This window comes from Schistocerca americana, chromosome 2 (genome assembly GCF_021461395.2).
Source record: "Schistocerca americana isolate TAMUIC-IGC-003095 chromosome 2, iqSchAmer2.1, whole genome shotgun sequence".
Lineage (NCBI taxonomy): Eukaryota > Metazoa > Arthropoda > Insecta > Orthoptera > Acrididae > Schistocerca > Schistocerca americana.
The window spans coordinates 608,727,328-608,748,378 of NC_060120.1; the positions used below are offsets into that span (position 1 = coordinate 608,727,328).

At 43.4% G+C, this 21,051-nt stretch overlaps 1 protein-coding gene across 2 annotated transcripts in view; it reads left to right on the forward strand.

The window, feature by feature from the left end:
* Positions 1 to 21,051, forward strand: part of LOC124594977 (peroxisome biogenesis factor 1) — a 383,457-nt gene that overhangs the window by 217,698 nt on the left and 144,708 nt on the right. The window lies entirely within an intron of this gene.

Below are 21,051 nucleotides of genomic sequence, written 5' to 3' on the forward strand. Positions count from 1 at the left end.
TAAATAAGTTGGATGTTATAAAAAACCATGAAGAATTTAAATGAATCTTAAGTAGCATTTCAGCTGTCTGTGATTCAAGAGCTGATTTGTGAAAGGCAGTACTGTCATGAAGTACGGGTTCTAAAGTTATAAATATGAAAGAATGGGACAATAACTTTATGGTGTCAATTTCATACATATTGTCCTCATATAAATGCTCTCTGCCATTGAATGATTCACTTGGTACCAGATCTGTTCAAAGGAGAATGAGGAAATTACTCTCATCCTGATAATATGATTAATTGTAGTGTTTCAAGAGTTGTATGCAGGCAGGCATTGTCAGGTGTAGGAAGAACACTCTAGGCTTTCATATCACCTTCGTAATTGTGGACTGAAAACTGTAAAATTTTGTAGACTTTTGCATACTTGCATTGGTGCCTTTGCTTCTGAGTTTGAAATTCACAAAAAGCATTGCTTGTTCCTACCAAAACAATTGTATCCTTAATCTCGTAAATGATTTTTATGGTGTAGCTGTGATGCCTATTCATCTTATTCTAGTGTTTACTATGACGGTACTATATGCAGCTACCAGCAGATGTTTTTGATTTTTTAGGGCAGCTGCTTCATTTTATGGTGCAAGGGTAATGACTGCCCTTGTGATGATGTCATCCAGTATCATTGAAAAAGGAAAGCACTGGAAGATTGTCCCAGTGGTGCTTGTTGGACCAGTATATAAGAAAATGTAACATTTTAGGATTTTACTATCACGCATATACAGCAAAGAACTTCTTCCGTCTATCTGCCGTCTTTCCATCTGGTTCACAGTGTACCCATCCTTATTTTAATTTCACTGCAGTCATAATTACATCTTCCACTCTAACTATGCCCTTGTCAAATTGTTTTTTGTTTCCTCTATAATGCATTTCATCATTCTTCCATGAGCATCTCTTGATTATTGTTGCAAGCTGCCTTTCACTGGATTAATGTTTTCACGGATTAGACTCATTTAGTAGGATAATTTTCTGGTGATCTCTTTGCTGTTCAGATTACATTGTCATGAAATGCTGGGAACACTTTAGGGGCCTGTTTTATTTTGGATACTCAATATGGCAAGAGGTGAAAGTAGGCCTGGCATAAGGGCGCACCAGACTATTTTTAAGGCTGGGTGGGTGGCGAAATACCACTTTTGGAGGTATGATAAGTGTTCCTCTTCTTATACGGGCCATACCTTGTGGAAGATGCAGGTGCAAGACCTGTCCTCTGTCTCCAGACCTGCCATACACATCTTCGATCATTTCATGCGCATCTGTCAGAGAAGTTATATCAGCTCTGTTGAGCTTCTGCATAGGTTTTTTGTGGGTGTGACCACCAACCAGCTGCCCAACTGAATGAATGATTACTATCAGACTGTGGCCAAGAGGATAGTTGACCACGTACTTCTGCACATCACACCTCAGCTTCAGTGGCTACTTCACAAATCATGCCATATGGCTCCTTCTTATTAGTAGTACCATCTCTTAAGTGCATAGACATGAATTGTCATTACAGCAAAACTTGCAATCCTCTGGGCCTCAATATACCCTAGTTCATTAGCCATTAATGTTTTTTATGAGTTAACTTCAGCTATTTATATCTGTTTTGCTCTTGCGTGCTTTGTAAAATCACATAGCAACCCCTATCTATGACTACTCAAAACAGAATCTCCTTGCTTGCTTGATTCCATTATCAGTCTTGAATGTCTCAGTGTTATGGTGAAGCGTAAGAAACCTTAGCTTTGATGTTTATATTCTTCAGAATAACATCATAGGTTAAATTAGTCATTTGTTTCTCATGTGCTGTTCATATGGGTTTTGTTGTAACTGAATCAAAAGCTTTGCCAGAGTCTTTGAATCCCAGGCAAAGTGGTAATTAATACTCATTACTCCATGATACAATTTTGTTCATGACTGCAATTACTTGTTGCTTTGCCTGATTACAATTCAGTTTTTTATGTCTGATTGGTGATAATTTAGGGAGGAAGTTGACTGATTTGTAGTTTTTTGTATGTATTGTCTCCTTTGCCTTGAAGTAAAATAATTGCAGTATTGTTCCAGTTTTTGAGAGCTGTCATCCCCATAGGCATTGTGTACATTTTGCACTTCCCTTTTCTAACACTTTTCACCTAAATTCACGTCACATCCTCCCTGAGTCATTTCTGAGTAGTTTTACATTTTGGTGAGTATGTTCATATTATTGTTTGTTAGAAATTTTTAGCTTTGTTTGAAAAATTATCTTTTTTAAATAATTGCCCCCCCCCCCTCCCCCTCCTCCCATGAACCATGGACCTTGCCGTTGGTGGGGAGGCTTGCGTGCCTCAATGATACAGATGGTCGTACCGTGAGTGCAACCACAATGGAGGGGTATCTGTTGAGAGGCCAGACAAACGTGTGGTTCCTGAAGAGGGGCAGCAGCCTTTTCAGTAGTTGCAGGGGCAACAGTCTGAATGATTGACTGATCGAGCCTTGTAACACTGACCAAAACGGCCTTGCCGTGCTGGTACTGCGAACGGCTGAAAGCAAGGGGAATCTATAGCCGTAATTTTTCCCGAGGGCATGCAGCTTTACTGTATGGTTAAATGATGATGGCGTCCTCTTGGGTAAAATATTCCGGAGGTAAAATAGTCCCCCATTCGGATCTCCGGGCGGGGACTACTCAAGAGGACGTCGTTATTAGGTGAAAGAAAACTGGCATTCTATGGATCGGAGGGTGGAATGTCAGATCCCTTAATCGGGCAGGTAGGTTAGAAAATTTAAAAAGGGAAATGGATAGGTTAAAGTTAGATATAGTGGGAATTAGTGAAGTTCGGTGGCAGGAGGAACAAGACTTCTGGTCAGGTGAATACAGGGTTATAAATACAAAATCAAGTAGGGGTAATGCAGGAGTAGGTTTAATAATGAATAAAAAAATAGGAGTGCAGGTAAGCTATTACAAACAGCATAGTGAACGTATTATAGTGGCCAAGATAGACACGAATCCCACACCTACTACGGTAGTAGAAGTTTTATGCCAACTAGCTCTGCAGATGATGAAGAAATTGAAGAAATGTATGATGAGATAAAAGAAATTATTCAGGTAGTGAAGGGAGACGAAAATTTAATAGTCATGGGTGACTGGAATTCGAGATTAGGGAAAGGGAGAGAAGGAAACATAGTACGTGAATGTGGATTGGGGGTAAGAAATGAAAGAGGAAGCCGTCTGGTAGAATTCTGCACAGAGCATAACGTAATCACAGCTAACACTTGGTTCAAGAATCATAAAAGAAGGTTGTATACATGGAAGAATCCTGGAGATACTAAAAGGTATCAGATAGATTATATAATGGTAAGACAGAGATTTAGGAACCAGGTTTTAAATTGTAAGACATTTCCAGGGGCAGATGTGGACTCTGACCACAATCTACTGGTTATGACCTGTAGATTAAAACTGAAGAAACAGAAAAAAGGTGGGAATTTAACGAGATGGGACCTGGATAAACTGAAAGAACCAGAGGTTGTACAGAGTTTCAGGGAGAGCATAAGGGAACAATTGACAGGAATGGGGGAAAGAAATACAGTAGAAGAAGAATGGGTAGCTTTGAGGGATGAAATAGTGAAGGCAGCAGAGGATCGACAGGAAGTGCAAAATGGCTAAGCAGGGATGGCTACAGGACAAATGTAAGGATGTAGAGACATATCTCACTAGGGGTAAGATAGATACTGCATACAGGAAAATTAAAGAGGCGTTTGGAGAAAAGAGAACTACTTGTATGAATATCAAGAGCTCAGATTGAAACCCAGTTCTAAGCAAAGAAGGGAAAGCAGAAAGGTGGAAGGAGTATATAGAGGGTCTATACAAGGGCAATGTACTTGAGGACAATATTATCGAAATGGAAGAAGATGTAGATGAAGATGAAATGGGAGATATGATATTGCGTGAAGAGTTTGATAGAGCACTGAAAGACCTGTGTCGAAACAAGGCCCGGGAGTAGACAACACTCCATGAGAACTACTGACGGCCTTGGGAGAGCCAGTCCTGACAAAACTCTACCATCTGGTGAGCAAGATGTATGAGACAGGTGAAATTCCCTCAGACTTCAAGAAGAATATAATAATTCCAATCCCAAAGAAAGGAGGTGTTGACAGATGTGAAAATTACCGAACTATCAGTTTAATAAGTCACAACTGCAAAATACTAACGCGAATTCTTTAGAGACGAATGGAAAAACTGGTAGAAGCCGACCTTGGGGAAGATCAGTTTGGATTCCATAGAAATGTAGGAACATGTGAGGCAATACTGGCCTTCTGACTTATCTCAGAAGAAAGATTAAGGAAAGGCAAACGTACGTTTCTAGCATTTGGAGACTTAGTGAAAGCTTTTGACAATGTTGACTGGAATACTCTCTTTCAAATTCTAAAGGTGGCAGAGGTAAAATACAGGGAGCGAAAAGCTATCTACAATTTGTACAGATACCAGATGGCAGTTAAAAGAGTTGAGGGGCATGAAAGGGAAGCAGTGATTGGGAACGGAGTGAGACAGGGTTGTAGCCTCTCACCGATGTTACTCAATCTGTATATTGAGCAAGCAGTAAAGGAAACAAAAGAAAAATTTGGAGTCGGGATTAAAATCCAGTGAGAAGAAATAAAAACTTTGAGGCTTGCCGATTGCATCTGTCAGAGACAGCAAAGGACTTGGAAGAGCAGTTGAATGGAATGGACAGCGTCTTGAAAGGAGGATATAAGATGAACATCAACAAAAGAAAAACAAGAAAAATGGAATGTAGTCGAATTAAGTTGGGTGATGCTGAGGGAATTATATTAGGAAATGAGACACTTAAAGTAGTAAAGGAGTTTTGCTATTTGGGGAGCAAAATAAATGATCATGGTCAAAGTAGAGAGGATATAAAATGTAGACTGGCAATGGCAAGGAAAGCATTTCTGAAGAAGAGAAATTTGTTAACATCGAGTATAGATTTAAGTGTCAGGAAGTCGTTTCTGAAAGTATTTGTATGGAGTGTAGCCATGTATGAAAGTGAAACATGGACAATAACTAGTTTGGACAAGAAGAGAATAGAAGCTTTCGAAATGTGATGCTACAGAAGAATGTTGAAGATTAGGTGGGTAGATCACGTAACTAATGAGGAGGTATTGAATAGGATTGGGGAGAAGAGAAGTTTGTGGCACAACTTGACAAGAAGGAGGGATTGGTTGGTAGGACATGTCCTGAGGCATCAAGGGATCACACATTTAGCATTGGAGGGCAGCGAGGAGGGTAAAAATCGTAGAGGGAGACCAAGAGATGAATACACTAAGCGGATTCAGAAGGTTGTAGGTTGTAGTAGGTACTGGGAGATGAGGGAGCTTGCACACGATAGAGTAGCATGGAGAGCTGCATCAAACCAATCTCAGGACTGAAGACCACAACAACAAATAATTGCCCCTCTTAACTGTGTCAATAAATTAATTTCCTAGAATGATGAACCTGTTGCTTAATTTGATTGTTTAAACCTCCCTGTTCTTGAACAACTCTCATGATGAGTCTGTTCCTTTCTAGCTTTATGTCAGCTTTTACTCGGCATGTTAAGAGTCTGTGATCACTAACGGTTTGAAATCCAGTTATGAAAATCAGAAGCCAGACCGAGTTTCATCGGAAGTATCTTCAGTCCACCTACTAAGGAAGTAGTTTACAAATCCCTTGTTTGACTGAATCTTGAGTATTGCTCTTCAGTCTGCAACCCTTGCCAGGTAGGACTGAAAGAGATCATGCAGATGATCTGACGAAGAGAATCATATTTTTTCATGGGTTTGTTTAGTAAGTACAAGAACATCATACGAACACTCATCCAACTCCAGAGGCAGGATCTATAAGAGAGTCAGTGTGCAATATGGAGAAGTTTACTGTCAAAATTGTGGGACTGCGTGCTCCTAGAAGAGCTGGTCAATATATTGTTTCCTCTTTCTTATATCTCACAAGAGGTTGCAGAGGTAGATAGATATATAGATAGATAGATATATAGATAACACACACAGAGAGAGAGAGAGAGAGAGAGAGAGAGAGAGAGCGCTAAAATATTCTGATCTTAAAATTCTTTTTATGCTTATCCATTATGGATATTTTAGAACCGTGACTGTATATTGAATGTAAATAAATTATACAGAACTGCAACCAGTCACTTTTTTGAATAATTATGTCTTATTCCATGAACCGGTTTTCGAACCTTTTCAGGTTCATCTTCAGATGGTTTCAGGAAGTTACATCATTACTGGTAGTAGCATAATGCTGGGTGCTGGCTCTATGGCAGAAAGATGGGTCACACTTTAATGTATTGCCATGACTGTAGCTTATCTGTCGATATGGATGTAAATTTAGTTTTTACTTACTGCGACAGTATAGGCGGCTTTTTTCGGTTAGTGTCCATCTGTCTGCCTCCATTTTGATGTCCAGTAGTTATATAAGGACACACACTTCCACACAAACAATATTAATGTACACTTTGACAGCGAGACTTTTCCAGCATGCAGTATGTGCTTTACAACTGTTGCTTGTAACAAAGATCTTGACAGAAAGATATGGCATAGGCCTACTTTGTACAGAGATGTAATTTGGGAATCAATAATACAGAGTTATTGTATCTGCAATGAGATGCAGCTGTCTGTATGACTAGGACCTTTATATTTAAATTAATAACAAATCTTCAGATGAACTGTTGACTTATTTCTGTTGTTAATAGAGGGAAACATTCCACGTGGGAAAAATATATCTAAAAACACAGATGATGTGACTTACCGAACGAAAGTGCTGGCAGGTCGATAGCCACACAAACAAACACAAACACATACACGAAATTCAAGCTTTCGCAACAAACTGTTGCCTCATCAGGAAAGAGGGAAGGAGAGGGAAAGACGAAAGGATGTGGGTTTTAAGGGAGAGGGTAAGGAGTCATTCCAATCCCGGGAGCGGAAAGACTTACCTTAGGGGGAAAAAAGGAAAAAAGGGGGAAAAAAGGACAGGTATACACTCGCGCGCACACACACACATATCCATCCGCACATACACAGACACAAGCAGACATTTTCCTGTCTGGGGCTCATTGGGAGTGGGGGGGTTGGGGAGCTGGTGTAGGGTTCATTGAGTGATTACTTGCTTTGAACTAGTAGATCTTCAAAGTTCTGAAGGAAAAATTTGTATCTCAGTTCAGTTTGTTCATTGAGTAGGTAGTCAGGCAATGGGTAGTAGTCTTGCAGGCTTACTAGCAGACATATATATCAATAACCTTGAAAATAACATTTTTAGGTCCCAAACCCAACTAAAAGATAAGCTGCTTTATTACAAACGCTATGTTGATGACACACTCATTCTGTTCAATGGAACAACAGAAGAAATAGATAATCTAGCCAAAGAACTTAATAAAATACACAATAAATTCCAATTCACAGTAGAACGTGAAACACCAGAAGGCATTAACTATCTTGATCTAACAATGTCAAATAAAAATCAAAAGCATAAATTTCAAATTTTCAGAAAGCCAACAACCACCAGTGGCATACACAAATCCTCTTGCCATCCAGACCAACATAAAAAAGCATTCTTCAGAACAATGGTTAATCGCATGCCTAAAATCCCAATGGACACAAGTGAAAGACAAAAAGAAACAGAAATTACTAAATCAATTGCCTCCACCAGTGGGTACAATGCTGCAATAATACATAAACTAATCCCTACAGCAAAACTAAATCAACCAACTGCTGAACAACCACCCACAAACAAGAAAACCACATTTGTTAGCCTACCTTTCCTAGGGAAGATTTCTCACCAAATAGCCAACCTCTTCAAGACATACAACATAAAAATACGTTTCTTCACCAACAACAAAATACAAAATAAAATCATACACAGCACCAAAACCACTATACAACAGTATCAAAAGTCAGGTGTGTACAAGCTCATTTGCAACTCATGTCCAAGCTTCTAGATTGGAGAAACTGGTAGAAGCTTCACAACAAGATTTAAAGAACACATAGATGCACTCCATCTTAACAACCTGAACAAGTCCAGCTTTGCCTCACATCTTGCCCAACACCATCGTTCTGCAAACAACATAGAACAGAATCTCCGAATACTACATTTTGCCAACAAAGGCAAAATACTTGACCTTCTTGAAGAAATTGAAATATTTATCTACACAAATACAGCACTTGACTACCTACTCAATGACCAAACTGAACTGAGAAACAAATTTTTCATTCAGAACTTTGAAGATCTACTAGTTCAAAACAAGTAATCACTCAACGAACCCTACACCGGCTCCCCAACCCCCCCACTCCCAATGAGCCCCCCCCCCCTCCTGCTATTTACATACTAACCACACTTGTGTCAGTGTAATATCCTACTACAGAATAAAACCTGTACTATATCTCTAAATGTTAAAACCCTCTACTGATGATGTAAATCAGTACTTCTACACATATTAATTCTAGCTGGAACAAACAGAAGCTGCCTTTACCAATATTCCAGATCACTCTAATGTAAGAGTAAAAATAAGTCAACAGTTAAAGAACTTTTGTTCATGATTTTTAAAATATGAAGTGTACAGTCATACAAACAGCTTTAGTCCATTACAATCACTATAACTCTTATACATATACCTTTAGCTAAAATAAACAGAATCTGCTCTTGATAATACCCCAGATCATGTTAGCATAACAACAGAAATAAGTCAACAGTTCATCTGAAGATTTGTTATTAATTTAAATATAAAGGTCCTAGTCATACAGACAGCTGCATCTCACTGCAGATACAATAACTCTGTATTATTGATTCCTTGGTATTCATGTTAATGCCAGACATGAAATAACATTCCACGTGGGAAAAATATATCTAAAAACAAAGATGATGTAACTTACCAAATGAAAGCGTTGGCATGTTGATAGACACACAAATAAACACAAACACATACACAAAATTCAAGCTTTCGCAACCAACGGTTGCTTCATCATGAAAGAGGGAATGAGAGGGAAAGACGAAAGGATGTGAGTTTTAAAGGAGAGGGTAAGGAGTCATTCCAATCCTGGGAGCGGAAAGACTTACCTTAGGGGGGAAAAAAAGGATAGGTATTCACTCGCGTACACACACACACACACACACACACACACACACACACACACACATATCCATCTGCACATATACAGACACAAGCAGACATTTGTAAAGGCAAAGAGTTTGGGCAGAGATCAAGTAACCTTTCACTCCCTGTATTTTACCCCTGCTATCTTCAGAATTTCAATCATTGTACTCCAGTCAACATTGTCAGTAGATTTCTGTAAGTCTACAAATGCTATAAGTGTAGGTTTTTCCTTTCCTTAATCTATCTTCTATTATAAGTCATATGGTCAGTATTGCCTCCTGTGTTTCTACATTTTTCTGGAATCCAAACTGATCTTCTCCGAGGTTGACTTCTATCGGTTTTTTTATTCTTAAGTTATTTGTCTTAGAATTTAGCAACTATGATGTATAGTAAAGTATTATTTATTATGTACCATTATTTATACCTGTCAGCATCTGCTTTCTTTGGAATCAGAATTATTACAATCCTCTCGAAGTCTGAGAGATTTTTGCCTGTCTCATCTATCTTGCACACCAGGTGGAATAGTTTTGTCATGGCTGGTTCTCCCAAAGATATCAGTAGTTCTGATGGACTGTCATCTGCTCCAGGCATCTTGTTTTGACTTAGATTATTCTGTGCTCTGTCAAATTCTTGTCACACTATCATGTCTTCCATGTCATCTTCATCTAAATCTTCTTCCCTTTCGATAATACAGCCTTAAAGTTCATCTCCCTTGTACAGCCCCTCTATATATTTTATACACTTTGAGCTTTCCCTTCTGTGTTTAGTACATGTCCCATATGAGATCTTGACATTCATATAGCTGCTTCTCTTTACTCCAAAGGTCTTTTAATTTTCCCATAGGAGGTATCTACCTTTCTCCTAGTTATATATGCTTCTATAGCCTTATATTTGTCCTGTAGGCATTCCTGTTTAGCCATTTTGCACTTTTTGTCAGTGTCATTTTGTAGACCTCTAATTCCCTTTTACCTGCATCACTTGTTGTGTTTTTATATTTTCTCTTTTTATCAATTAAATTTAATATCTCCTGTGTGGTGTACAAAAATTTCTATTGGACCTTGTCTTTTAGCTTATTTGATCCTCTGTTGCTGTCACTATTTAATCTCCTAATGCTACCCATCCATCTTCTACTGTATTCCTGTCCTCTGCTTCAGTCAGTTATTGTCTAATGCTCCCTCTGAAACTTTCAATAACATCTCTTTCTTTTTTTCCTTTTCAACTTACCCAGAACCCTCCACCTTAATTTCTTATTTTTTTGCAATTTCTTCTTTTTTCAATTTACGAATAAATTGTGGTCAGAGTCCACATCTGCATCTGCAATTGTCATACAGTTTAAGAACTAATTCTGGAATCTCTGTGTTACCATTGTGTAATCAGCCTGAAATCTTCCGTTGTCTGCGGGTCTCGTCCATATATACAGCCTTCTTTGATGCTTCTTAAACCAAGTGTGGCGCCGATGAAATCGACACCAACATCGATATGCATTCATCTCTGGACTCAAAGCATTATCTTTGGCTGTTCCGCCATGTTCAATTCAGTTCTTTGTCATCCTTGTATGTGTTAAGGTTAAGAAATGAACTATTGCTAAATGGGTGTAATTATTGGTGCAACTAACCCGGTAATCCTCCTCACTGGTGACCCCGAGTTGTAACGTCTTCCATTTTCACCATTTTATTGTGTCCGCAACCTCCACATTGGTTATTTTCGCATATATTACAGCAACACAGCATTTGAACAATGACTTCGGCCCAGCACCTAACGCCGGATTTTGTGATCGACATGCATCATGTTGCGGACGATGTACACCCGCCAGGACTGCAACACGATGCTTCTCACTCGATGATTCCGCCGGACGTTTTCGAGCATGCAACAATAAGTGAGGTTAGGAGTGCGCATGACTCTGACTATCAAACGCCTTTGTTCCCGCCACATGTGCCCTCCCTCATCGACTGTGCAGTTACCTCTTACGGATCTCCGTGCAGTGCGGGACCAATGCCGATTTCTGCAAATGCTTCGTCGGACAACCTACTACTGTCAGGACAACGATTGGCCACGCCACAATCTGTGCAGTACCATGCAGATACCTGCCACATGGCCAGAACTGCTTCGTTCACAGGTCTACCTCCTCAGCATCTGACCACGCCCGCGCCTGCCTCGGTGCAGCATCAGCACATGCCTTCCTACTTCGATACCTCAGCCTGCAACAGGAACAATAACTTGTTATTTGTGCCTGACCTCCACCTCCATCCCACTGCTACGCCTCAGTGTTTTGTGCCATGACATTCACCTTATCCGCACACCGTTTTGAGTGGAGTGACTATGAACAGTGAACATTCACACATTCTGTCCCACATTTGACACCATTTCCCACACTGTGCTTCTGGACAGCCCGCACCTCCGCAGCCTCCCTGCAACACAGGTGGGTCTGGCTCTGATCATATGTCGAGCTTTTTGCGGACTAACACGCGTTCTCAAACTTTGAACTTTTTCTCATCTGTCGCCCCCGCGCCAGCTCCAGTCGAGCTTCCGCTACCATTCTCGGCACATCTCGGTGCCTCATGCGCGTCGGTCTTCTGCGACGTGTCAATCCGAACACACAGGTGGGCCTGGCTCTGATCATATGTTGAGCTTTCCGCGGACTAACACGCATTCTCAAACTTTGAACTTTTTCTCATCTGTCGCCCCTGCACCGGCTCCAGTCGAGCTTCCGCTACCGTTCTCGGCACATCTCAGTGCCTCATGCGCGTCGGTCTTCTGCGACGTGTCAATCCGAACACACCCGCAACGTGTTGAGCTTCCGCAACCGCAATCGACACATTACGGTGTCTCACCCACGTCGCGACGGATCGCGCTCAACCACAACGTGTCACCTTCACGCTGCCACCCGAACAGCCATCGTTGCCACATCCCCTGGAGGCATACTCTCCTGGAATACTGCAGCAACAACAGCTCGATTCAGGCAGTGCCCTGATGAATTCAACTCAACCTGTTCTTCCGAACATTCTACAATGCTTACCGACGCTGCCACCGTTTAATTCCGACAGAGCAACATCCTGGTTCAAAATTATGGACGAAGTGTTCGACCATTACAAACTCGATGAGTCAACCAGATTTCTGTGCCTCATCACCCACCTGCACGAGCAGGAGGACTTGATTGCTGACCTGGTCGACACCCTGGACTCATCTACCCGTTACACTCTAGCCAAAAAGACAGTTCTACGTCAGCTTGCACGCTCAACTGAGGCTGCAATTCCGCAAGTGCTCCATGTCGAGCAACTAGGCAACGACAAACCTTCCCAGCTCTGGAGACGGCTATGTGCCCTGGTCAGTGCCAATCTATTCTCTGACACAGCTCTCCTCGCCATCTGGTCAGATTAACTATCTCCTCACATCCGCTTTGCTCTGGCTCAAAGGTCTCCTGAACCTGTCGAGTAAAGAATGACAATTGCTGACAAGCTACACAATGCATCACTGCTCTATTTCACCAGCCACTGCCTGCCTGACAAGTCTCAGGTTTAGGCTCATCGCCCTGCAATGCGCGACAAGCATCATGTGTTCCCGAACTGACGGCTCCTACCCTGCCCTTTGCTGACAGCACCTCAAACTATGCAACTTCAGCTCCTGCATGCCGCCATGCGACCATCACTGACAACACAAACAGTGCACTCATACCAAGCGTTTCACCCGCGACCATGCTGCCACAGGCCGCGCCCTCGGACAATGGACTCACTAACGGCTCACGAGCTCTACCGAGCTCACCCGACCACAGTGCCACTACTTTGAGCCAGCGGCCATCTCGTCGTGTTGACTCCTGGCACACTTTGCCACCTTGGCTCCCATCGGATCCACTAAATGGCTCTGAACACCACGGCCACGCCTCACCTGCCCTGCCCGCCACACATTGTAAACAAACCACCTCCCGTGCCGCTGGCAACATTTCCGTCGTCAACAACGGCACGGGGCCGTACTGTGCCGACCATTCTGCTCACTCCAGGAAGCACTAAACAACCAACTGGGACGCCACCGGCTCCACCCATGGTCACGCCCCCTCCTGCAACCGAACCTTCTGCGGCCACCGAACCTCGGGCACTGCCATTGGCAACGAACTTTCCACAGGAAATGCAACCGCACTACCCGTACTGTTACTTCCACACACGGTTTAGTGAGGTGGCATGGAACTGCAGACCACCCTGCTACTTCCCAAAAGCCAATTGCAGATAGGCCTGGGTGCCACCTCCTGCGCACAACATGACAGGCCCCCCCCCCTCCCCAGTGCTCCATTGTGTCTGGGAACGACCGGATAATTGCGGACAACTTTACATTAAAGACATTTCGTTTCATCGGGATACCTTTTCCTAGAGGACACAGGCGCCGATGTTTCGCTGCTGCCTACGTCCTTAGTCTTGTCGAACATCCGCCCTCATCATACTTCACTGCAAGCCGTGAATTCAACTAAAATACATTGCTCGGCTTCAACTTCCCACTTCGTCTCAATCTCCACAAACTGCAAACTTGAGTGGACTTTTGTAGTGTGCGAAATTGACAAACCTATAGTAGCCATTGAATTCTTGCGACACCACAAACTTTCACCAGACCTAGTGTGAAACACCATGTTTCATCATCCGTCCAAGACTCACTTCCCCTGTGCTCCGTCAAGCAAGGACCACCCCCCTCCCACCCGCACCCCCACCCCCACCCCCGTGACACACTGTTCCAGGCTCATCTTATCCGTACATGCTCGTCTCTGTTAACGACATTACAAGAAACCACGCACAAGTGCCTTGTTGAGCTTGAACACGTCGTTCGCCTACACAAAAAAAACTTTGCGCTCTCCCTCTGGCTCCACGAAACACAGCTCCAGCTCTCCGATGCAGCAAAGGAATTACAGACACTACAGTAAGGTCAGCAAGTGCGCCGAACCTGCTTGCAATCCCAGCAATCGAGCCTCCGTGTGTTTACCTCCCGTTTTCCCTTGCAACTGTGCTATCAAGACTGCCATAACATGTACTGACAGTTCCGCAGGGCCACACCCTCCTAACACAGCAGCATTTGACACTCGGCCAGACACAAGTGCGCATGCGCGATGAGCATCACGTGTTCCCGAACTGACAGCTCCTACTCTGCCCTTCGCGGACAGCACCTCAAACTATGCAACTTCGGCTCCTGCGTGCCGCCATGCAACCACCACTGACAACACAAACAGTGCACTCGCGCCAAGCGTTTCACCTGCGACCATGATGCCACAGGCCGCGCCCTCGGACAGTGGACTCACTAACGGCTCATGAGCTCTACCGAGCTCACCCGACCACGGTGCCACTACTGAGGGCCGGTGGCCATCTTGTCGCGTTGACTCCTGGGACACTTTGCCACCTTGGCTCCTGTCTGATCCGCCAAGTGGCTCTGAACACCACGACCATGCCTCGCCTGTCCCGCCCAGCACACATTGTAAACAAACCGCCTCCCGTGCCGCCAGCAACATTTCCGTCGTCACCAATGGAACGGTTCACAAGCTTTGCCTCACACCAGGTCCCCTGATCTCCAGTAAACCACGTCGACTTTTTCCCGAGTGCATCTCCGACCTTAAAAATCAGATTTCTGAACTACTAAGCTCCGGCGTCATTGAACCCTCTGCCAGTAGCTGGTCTATGCCCATTCATACGACACCCAAGAAAGACGGGTCCTGGCACATGTGCGGAGACTACCATCGACTAAATGCACGAACAATTATGCACACCTACCCCATACCCAACATTGCCGACTTTACCAGTTCCCTCGCAGGTGCGACCACGTCTCTGTCCTTGATTGCAAATGGGCCTACCATCAGAGACCCATGGCACCTGAAGACATTGAGAAGACAGCAATCACCACCTCGATTCGGTTATTTGAGTTTCGATTCATGCCCTTCGGTCCGAAAAATGCAACCCAGACCTGGCAACACTTCATCAACGAAGTGCTATTCGACCTAAATTTCTGCTTTGCATATCTTGATGACATTCTTGTGTTCAGCTCCTCTGTCAAGGACAACATTCGACATGTGCAAACTGTTATGAACACTCCAACCAGGACAAATTGCAGCTACATCAACCCGCTGTCACTTTTCTTGGTTTTAGGGTCTCTGCCGACTGCATTTCACTGCCTCCTGAGAAAGGACAATCAATACTAAACCTACCCAGACCTTCGTCATTCAAAGAGCTCCGCTTTCTGGGGATGGTTACTTATTATCTCTGATATCTACCTCAAGCTGCGGAGATTCAGCCTCCACTGACAGACGCCGTGGCAGGCACCAACACTTCTGGATCTCGGCCCGTTACATGGACCCCTGCTATGACTGACTCTTTCACTGTCCTCAAAAATCTTCTTGCTGAGGCCTGCATCATCGCGCATCCTCATCCAAATACGCAGCTTTTCATCACCACAGACGCGAGCGATCCTGCCATCGGCAGTGTCCTTAGCCAGACAATCGATGGCCAAACTTCACTTCTGCAGTTCTTCTCGTGCAAGCTCACCAATGCACAATGGAAATATTCTGTGCTTGACAGGGAGTTGCTCGTGGTCTATGAAGTGATTAAGCATTTTAAGACTGACGTTGAGGGACGCCCTTTCTATGTTTTAACGGACCACAAACCCTTGGCTGCGGCCATTACAAACCTGCCAGCTGACCCGCCTCCTCGCCGCTTCAGATACATGGATTTCATATCTCAAATCACCACCGATGTCAGACACATAAAGGGTGCTGACAATATAGTTGCTGATTTCCTTTCACAAGTCGACGCCGTCCATTCGCTGTTAGACCTCTCTGAACTGCCTAACCTCCAACCTGCCAAAGAGGAAACACAAAACCTAATTTCAGACTCTACTTCTTCACTACACTTCATCCACACCACCTTCCCTGGCATTTCTGGTGAGATCTGGTGCGACGACAGTACGGGCACGTTACGCCCCCTCATCCCAACCATGCTCCATCGAGCTGTCTTCAACGCATTGCATAATTTAGCCCACCCCGGTGTTCGTGTGGATTGGATTGGATTGGATGGGGGAAGAGACCAAACAGCAACCTCATCGTTCTGGTGTTCATGCATTCGCCCGCCTCGTAGCGGAGCACTTTGTGTGGAGAAATGTCAACAAGGACTGCCAGCAATGGGTACGCTCCTGCGTTGCGTGCCAATGCTGCAAAGTGCACAAGCACACTTCACCGCCCCTCGGCGTCTTTTCGATCCCTCCTGGGACGTTTCCAGCATATTTATATTGACATTGTCCGCCCTCTCTCCCCCTCTAATGGCTTTCATTATGTTCTCTCATCTATCGACCAAACAACTCGCTGGGTCGAGGCTGTCCCCCTCCCCAGTATTACGGCAGAAACTGTTGCTCGAGCTTTCGTCGAGTCATGGGTATCCCATTTTGGATGTCCAGCTATCATCACAACAGACCAGGGCAGACAATTTGAGTCGGCCCTGTTCAATGGGATTTTAAACATTTGCAGCATCCGGCGCATCCGTACCACAGCATATCACCCGCAAAGTAACGGGCTAATCGAGTGCTGGCACCTCACTTTCAGGGCGGCTCTTCGATGCCACGACTCTCTATGCACGGAGGCCCTTCCCCTTGTGCTACTCAGCATTCGTGCGATTTATAAGGAATACCTCAAAGGCACAATAGCCGAGTTCATATATGGCCAGAACATTGTTCTCCCTTGCGAACTTGTGAGCCCTTCCGCTTCTCTCCCGCAGTCTGACTTACCTTCCTTCGGGACCGCGTCAGACGCCAATTCATCAACCTCCATATCCCTCCGCCCGACAGCAATTCCCGGCCTAAAGTTCATGTCCTGAAATCTCTGGACAAATTCGAGTCGTCATGCTCCAAGATGACAATGTCCGTGCTCCCCTCCAACCTCCATATACTGGCCTGTACCAAGTTCTCAACCACTCAGCCAATACCTATGACATCCAGATGAAAGATTCAGCTGTTACAGTCTCTCTCAGCAGACTAAAGCCTGCTCATGTCGAGTCTTCTTCTACCCCCCTTCAGGCCACGACCATGCCACTCACTGTCGTGGTTCACGACGCTCCAACCACTCCCTCCATGTCGGACTTACACACTCCGTCGAGAGACTTCTAGCTCCAATCATCGAGCTCTCCTCTGACCTCGCCCTCTACTGCAGTCTCACACACTCCGTCGAGTGACCACATGCCGCCGGGCCCTTCGCCAGTCCCTTCGACCTCTCCACCGTCGCCTGCCTCACCCTGTTGAGATTTCTCATGCCCCCCCCCCCCCCCCCCCCCCCGTCTTGAAAGTGCCCTCGATCGAGGTGTTTGTGCCTGTCCACCCGGACATAATCCATGACATCTCAATAATACTGCATGATTATACACTGTTCGTTGTGTGTTTCTCTTCATCCAGTGCTCATGACACAACCTCCGCCATTCCCTGCCACCTGGTGAAATGTGTTCCCCTCCCGCCTGACGTCAACCTGGACATGCTACATGTGTTCGCCACACTCACCGGAGACATCGTCGTCGTCGCTCCATTCCACACGCAAACCACCGGCCTACCTGTTGCCGCACACCCAGTACGACGCCCGGCTCGATTCAACGATCTCTAGGTTTGGTGGCCGAACCTTCCTTCACGACATCTACCCACACAGCTCTCCGACAATGCTGTCGAGCTGACCGTGATCCAGTTCCCGCAGACCACCCCTGCCGACGCCATAGTCACCCCCCCCCCTTCCCCAACTGGCCTCTCAAGAGTACTCTGTACTGTGGGGGGGGGGGGGGGGGGGGGGGCTGTTATGTGGCGCCAATGAAATCGACACCAACATCGATATGCATTCATCTTTGGACTCTAAGCATTATCTTTGGCTGTTCCGCTATGTTCAGTTCAGTTCTTTGTCATCCTTGTATGTGTTAAGGTTAATAAATGAACTATTGCTAAATAGGTGTGATTATCGGTGCAACCAACCCGGTAATCCCCCTCACAAATATTAGTGCTGAGTGATTTGTGCTCTGAGGAAAATTCTACCAGGTAGCTTCCTCTTTCATTTCTTTCCCCCAGTCCATAACCCCAACTATTTTCCATTCTCTTACTTTTCCTACTATCAAATTCCAGTCTCCTCCCCACAAATTAAATTCCTTCTCCTCCTTATCTATCTGAATAATTTCTTTTATCACATCAGACATTCTTTCAGTCTCACTTCACCATCTGTGGAATTAGTTGGCATGTAAATTTGTACTACAGTGGTGGGACCAGCTTTGTGTCTGTCTTGACTATACTTGGCATGATACTTCCAGGAAGTTGCATGCATGATAATATCATTAAAATTCCCAACCCTCAACTTACTCAAGGTAATCGAGGATGAGCACCATATTATTGTTATGGCTTGCTTTTGTGCTATAAGGAAAGATGAGTTACCCCAGAGTAAAATTCCAGATAACATTATTCATTGAAAATAAGCAAAGTATGTTAACTTACTGATTTACCTCTGTCCACTACTTGCAATAACACAAAGTACAAAAGTATCTGAACTTAGTTGTTTAGTAATCCAAAGCTGTAAAGGTTCTGCCTGGCTTACTATCCCCTGCTTCTACTGTAAATTTATCAATGGTGTCATAAATTTTGATGTGCAAAATTGAATATGCTGTATTTTCTTAAAATCAAGAGAGAGGCAATTTGCGGAGAATCGTTCAATAATCCCTCTCAACAAATTATTTATAAGTTCTTTATTTACTGTATGTCTAGTGGGATTGAATTATGTGCTTGTGACATATGTAAAATGTGATAATTCTGCTTGCTGTGTGTTAAATGGAAGGTCATAAACACACATGAGAAGCAACAGAGGACCCAATACTCAACCTTGTGGAACTCCAATGATTTCTCCTAATCTGAAAGAGATTCTCATTCTCCAGTGTGTTAATCATGAAGTACAGTCTTTTGTATTCTTTTCATTAAGCACGATGTGACTCATCTGTTAACACTACTTTTAATTTAATGAAACTTCTGTTTTTGTTATAAAATGTTGCGATCTACACAGTCAGATCTTTATGCAAATTAAATATATTTCTCTATTATTAAAACAGAAGAGCCACTGATTGCTCCACTCACAGGCTGTCCAGTTTCAGTTGTAATGTGTTCATTTTACTCGTTGTCCTCTTGTTAATACTGCTTGGCATATAATTTTCTTGTGCTGCTTCATTACAGAAAAGGTGTGACATTTGCATCTGCTTAGTCTCAGTAGAGTTCAGAGATGAACAATACAATGTTAAATATTAATTAAAGGCTACTTTTTATATGAATAATAATGTAAACTCACAAACCAACCAATTGATATGTGGTTAATCCATCAAGTGTCAAGCATGCAGCTATGCAATTTCCCCTTCTTGTACTGATATTTTTATTATGCATCTTCTGGTCGACCTTGGAATGAGCTAAGAGACTGATTAAATGTTGCCAGTATATCCCTTGTGTACATCATCAAGGAACATGTGAATGTGCATCAAAGGGGCTGGTCTTTGGCAAAGAGGTAGCTTCATAAGTGGTTTGTCAGATGAAAATGAAGCACTCAAATGTCAAAACATTCTGGGGTCTAGTTTTGGTGGTAGCAACACTATGATGACTTCTTTGTGATCAAATTATAGTTTAGGCCAAATTCTATACACTGTCGAAAGCACTGACTTTTATTAACTTTTTTGACTCATTCTGAGAATTGCAGGAAAATACGTGACCAAAAAGTTGTAGAAGAATTGGAAAAATTTATATGCTTACATTCCATAAACTTAATAAAAGGTGTCCTACACCATGAAAAATTAAAGATGTAATAGGTGTTTGTTCTGAATTCAACACAGTGACCAAACTGAAAGGCCTGTATACACTTCTTTTTTAAATCCCAGAATGATTAGTATCTTACACTGCCACAAAACCGAAGACAGTTTGGAATACTAACTAAAGTGGAAGACATCCTTAGATCATGCATGTTCAAGCAAATACTCTACAGAACAGAGAGTCATTGCTCTTGTGACAGAGTTTATAGGCCTTTTAGCTGGAGTTCTTACTGTTAGAAGGTGCATCATAAAGTGGTAGGTATATCCTTGTATTAACCCTCTAATGGGTGTGTTATTTTTCATAATGGCAGCGAGCAAGTGGTGCACTTTGTACATATATAAAGAATAGCTGTCCTTATGTTACAAATGGAAACACGTATGAGCAAAGTCATTGTTTAATCCTATGGTTAGTTTAATTGAAGAATGATAAAATAAACTTACATTTCATGAGCTACATCACTGTTTAATTAGACAAAAATAAAATAAGCCTGTTCTGGCCTAACCACAAGTGCTGGAACAAAGATGAAGAATGCAAGAGGAGAGAAGGCGGTGAGATGACATCGGCCAATAGCGTGCTGACCAGGACATCACCACAATATGAGAGGCATCTAGCAGAAGTGATTATGAGTGCTGCTCCTGCCAGCCTTGATCAGACATTAGTGGATGGTATTCGCAGAGCATTAGCATGGGCTAACAGAGAGTGCTACGACAGCAGTTATTAGTGATCCACAAACTGGGTGTCAAACTTGCATGAACACTGTTATATAGCAAAGGATTTATGTTGCATGTCACTCACCGCTTGCGACACCACTGTAAATACAAGTAGTATTGTCAATCTGCTTTATTGAAATAAAACTACTAACATTATTTGCATGAATTGTTGTATAGCATTCCGAGGATGCAGCTTCCTTTAAGCACCCTATATGAGACGAGAGGGCAGGACCCCACAAAACCTTTCATGTTATCACTCTGTTGCTGCATACAAGTGTTACCCCACAGCAGTGACCCACTTGAAGCATTAAACAGTGCATTACATCAATCCCTGTCAAGCGATTACTTGATTACTAATTATCTCATAGATAACTGCCTCATTGGGGGATTGTGCTGCTAGTTTGAAATCTG